The sequence below is a fragment of the Drosophila mojavensis genome, unplaced genomic scaffold, assembly GCF_018153725.1.
Source record: "Drosophila mojavensis isolate 15081-1352.22 unplaced genomic scaffold, ASM1815372v1 contig_136, whole genome shotgun sequence".
Lineage (NCBI taxonomy): Eukaryota > Metazoa > Arthropoda > Insecta > Diptera > Drosophilidae > Drosophila > Drosophila mojavensis.
In genome coordinates, this window is record NW_025318667.1 from 25,410,937 (window position 1) to 25,415,399 (window position 4,463).

At 39.3% G+C, this 4,463-nt stretch overlaps 1 long non-coding RNA gene across 1 annotated transcript; it reads left to right on the forward strand.

The window, feature by feature from the left end:
* Window positions 1-2,540: 2,540 nt before the first annotated feature.
* Window positions 2,541-2,807, forward strand: LOC122757657. Its single transcript, XR_006357763.1, has 2 exons — window positions 2,541-2,581; window positions 2,746-2,807. It is a non-coding gene; the product is annotated as an uncharacterized LOC122757657 (long non-coding RNA).
* The last annotated feature ends 1,656 nt before the right edge of the window (window positions 2,808-4,463 follow it).

A 4,463-nucleotide genomic window follows, 5' to 3' on the forward strand; every position in this document is an offset into this window, starting at 1 on the left:
CGTCAGTATGGCCGTGTCGTGTCAGTGCGATATTACACTGTTGAAGTTGCAATTCGATTTCTTGATGCAGTAGTGATGAGAAAGACTGTCAATTCGTGTTAATCGATTGATTAAGGATCGTAGTGCAATTATAGTATGTATTGTCACTAAGAGAGAGACAACAATAGCTGTTGCTGGACGTGGTCCCGGGTGTCGTTGGGTGAAAGCGAGACGGCTAGTTATGTCGTTCGCAGCAGGGTCGCTGTACTTTCGATGAAGAAGAAGATGCGACCATTATTAGAAGTTTCGAGAGTAAAGGAGAAAGGACACTTGGTCAAAGACGATTGAACGAGTAAGAGCATTTAACAGAGCTAAGCGACACACCGGGAATTCGTTGGTACGCGCAGCTAAGATGGAAAACCAGAATGAGAAACGCAACGCCCCGACATATTTAAGTGTTTGCATGTTTAGAAGATATCTATGTTGAAGGAAGTAGTTCTAGGTATATTCTAGTCCGTCCCTACCGACTAGAGCATAATTAATATGCAGATATGGGTTTATTATATATATATAGACACATTGGATTTCAAAGAGCGGTAAAGTAAGTAAGTAAGTCTTATGTGTAATGTGTTGGTCATTGGAATTGATCTGAAATTAGTATTCAGAGCCCAGTACTTCTAGGTATATTCCTGTCGGTTAGTCTCGGCTAGAGCAGTTTGATTTTGACAGTGGCAATATGTAGATATAGTTATTTTCTACCCACTTCTTTATTGTAGTTAAGAGAACGGTAAATAATCGTAGATGTAATGTGTTGATCATTAAAATTTATTAGAAATTAATATTGAGAGCCCAATAGTACCAGGAATTTTCTAGTCCCTCCCCTAGATCCCTCCGCCTCGACCAGTTATATAATTGATTTATACATCTATATATATAAAAGAAAGTTGTGTAAAAGTGAAGACTGCTTATAACTTGATTTGGGCTGAACCAATTTTCATGGTTTTTGATTTGTTGGATTTGTCTCCGCAACGAGTTTAGTATAGGGTCTTAAAAATACTGAAAAAATTTGCCGAATACTTGAAAAACGCGGTTTTTTCCCCAAATGTTCAAATTTTTTTTATACCCAGTAGGCTTGGTAACAGTGACAGTTTTGACAATAGTGTAGAAGTAAATAAACAAATGTAGTCAGTCAGTCTACGGCACAGCCTCAGGCGAACCTGACTATTCATAAAAAAGCACATTTGTTAAAAAAAAAAATTTTGAAAAACAATACGCATACGGACAAAAGCAAAATATCTCGAAAGTTCAGGTAGGTATTGTTGAATTTGTTTTTCTCAGACATTATTTTTGTAAATAATTTATATTTGTATTTCTCGACATTATTTTTGTAAATAATTTTTATTTATATTTCTCGATTTCTCGATATTTTATGTGGTTTTGTGCGATTGTGCATATTCAGTATTACTATTAATGAAAATGCCGCGTCCTAGAAGATCTAATCTTTCCCAGCGGACCCATAATGCAATTAGGCTACGGAATACCGCGAGTCAATTATCTGACGAAGAACGAGAAAGGCGCCGCGTTAGTACCCAGCAAAGAAGGGCCTTAATTCGTGCTTCTCAAAGAGAGGCAGCCCGTGAAACGGCAATAAGAAATGGTTCAAGGATTGATTTGAATCGAGCAGCGTTTCGATATGATTGTACCATTGACTACAGCTTGAATCGTTTAGTTTGCATTGGTCCAATGGACGTTGTTTGCCAGCATTGTGGCGCATTGAAGTTTGCTGGTGAAACGCCCGGTTTGTGCTGCCTTAGTGGTAAAGTGACATTGCCATTAGTGGTCTCGCCACCAGAGCCATTGCGTTCCCTGCTTTATGGCGAAACACTAGAATCACGACATTTTCTAGCGAACACTCAAAAATACAATGCCTGTTTCCAAATGACTTCATTTGGGGCGGAAATTATTGAAGAACACGGATATAATCCGACATTTAAGGTAATTTACGTTAAAAATTTTATTTTCTTATTTGGGATAATGTAGTTGGTTAGATTTCTGTAAAAAGTGTTTGTAAATCTAACTATAACTATGGCTTTGAATGTAAAGATTCAAGGCCAGATTTGCCATCGCATTGGATCATTGCAACCTATTGAAGATGAACAGCACAAATTCTTGCAAATATACTTCATGGGCAATATGGAAGAGCAACTTGATCGGCGCCAAGAAATCAACACTGCGATGAAAAGAGCAATTCTCCAAGATTTGCAGCAAATGCTTCATGAACATCATGCATTGGTCAAGTTGTTCAAGACCGCTTTAGAGCGCATGCCAAGAGATGACTATAAAATAGTAATCAGAGCAGATAAAAGACCAGCTGGAACACATGAACGCACATTTAATGCTCCAACAATCGATGAAGTGGCAATCCTGATTGTTGGTGAAAGCTTGGAAGCACGCGATATTGTGCTTACACGACGCAGTGCTGCGCAACTACAAAGAATATCTGAAACGCACCGTTCATATGACGCTTTACAATACCCGCTGATGTTTTGGCAAGGAGACGATGGATATCACTTTAATATCAAAATGATAAATCCATTGAATGGTAAGATCAATCATTGTTTTCATTTTAACTTTATATATACATTTTATTCTGTTTGCTTTTGGTACACAAAAAAAGTTATCACTCTTAATTTAGTAGAGAGTAGCTGTAAGAGTCGTAAACCTATTAGGGGCTCTAAAATACAATTTTTACTGCATTTGTTTCAGGTGAGGAAACTGGCAAGAAGGTTAGTTCTATGAATTATTACGCATATCGTTTGATGATTCGTGAAAATTCTGACAATTATTTGTTGCGATTTCGTCGACTGTTTCAACAATACTGCGTTGGGTAGGGCAATGCAACGCTTGCTGGGACTGCTAGTTTTTATTAATTGCAGTTACCAGAGCTATGGATATTCGTATGTATAGTTCCTTGATCATTGACATTGATCGGAGATCAGTATTTAGAAGCTGTGCTGCTGCCTGCATATACCCAGAATTATAGTACCATAGGAGGCATATTCTTAATGACTTTATCTTTTACGCCCTGCCGCATTCACAATTGCCTTATGGCTCAGCACAGACACACTTAGTATGCTACACTAAAATATTATGCTCTGTGCGTAATGTGGACCTTAAGTTCTTTATTGTAAATGTGATTTGGTCAAGTATTTAGAGAGACTCGTAGGCTCAGATACTCACACACTCACATGTACGTCAAACATCTTGTTGAGGCCATTAGGCGTGCAAAGCGTTGCAAGAATCGTTGCCATTCCATTTTGGCCACATCCCGAGCAAATGGCAAAGTGTCTCTGGCCCTATTTCAGGCAGCTGCGCCCAGTTAAGTTGACAGCATGCAACCGGCAAAGCCAAAGAGAAAGCCAAATCCAATGCCGACAAGGGCAACAAACGACGACAGCAACCAAATTTTCCGCCTCAATTAATTAAAATGTTTTGTTTTAGTGTCTCGGAGAAAATAGAAAATGGAGACGGGCCGAAAGATGAGACATGAAGTCTTTTCGTTAACATCCTTCCATTTCAGAAGCCACACGCCCTTCCTGTACACTCAAAAAAAACAATATATGTTATAATATATATACAATATATACATATATACAATAAATAGTATCAAGTTTCAGGTGTGACTTGATTTTACCTGGAATTTTGTTTTTGATTTTATTAAATATGTATAAATTTACTTGGAATTTAACATGACTTGAAAAAAGTTTCTTTCATTCGCGCCCCTTCTTTTTGTCAGTGTATCTCTGGTCTTTAAGGCATTCTAGTGTAAAATGCTGATTGATATTTCCCTTCCGGTTAATAATGTAGGCTCAACATTATTGTTGTTGTTGCTGCTGTTGCTGTTGTTGTTGCTGTTGTTGCTGGTTGGGTTTGTAAAGATTGTAGAGTGAAAAGACTTTGGCTTCTCAAGGTCGGACAATAAAAATTAAGTTCATCCATCATTAATGCCATGCAGCTGAGGGCCGCAAAGTAGCTCGCCCCTCCCCTTTTGGGGCCCTGGGGCTTTAGGGTAGCAGGAGCTTGAGAACAAGAACGAGACTGGGAATGGGCATGGGAACGGGAATGGGAATGAGAATGGGCATGGAAATGCGAATACGAACAATTGGACAAAGAGAGCCAATTTGAGAGCTTCGCTGACAGCGGGACAACTCAATTAGCTGCGCGACGTTGCATTTACATAACACATTTTGTAGCAAGTTATGCGAATTTAATTGTTGTCGAGTTTCGGACTTCGCTTTCGCCGAGTCTCCATATGGTGTCCTCACTGAGTGCTCTCTTTGTTGTCTCTGAAAACAATATGCCCGATAGCTCGTGGCTTGTAACTCGTGCCTCGTGGCGCTTTTGATAAACGGCAGACACAAAGCAGCCGCTCATAAATAATCATTTATAGTGCCAGCCAGCCAGCCAGCCAGCCAGACCTGAGC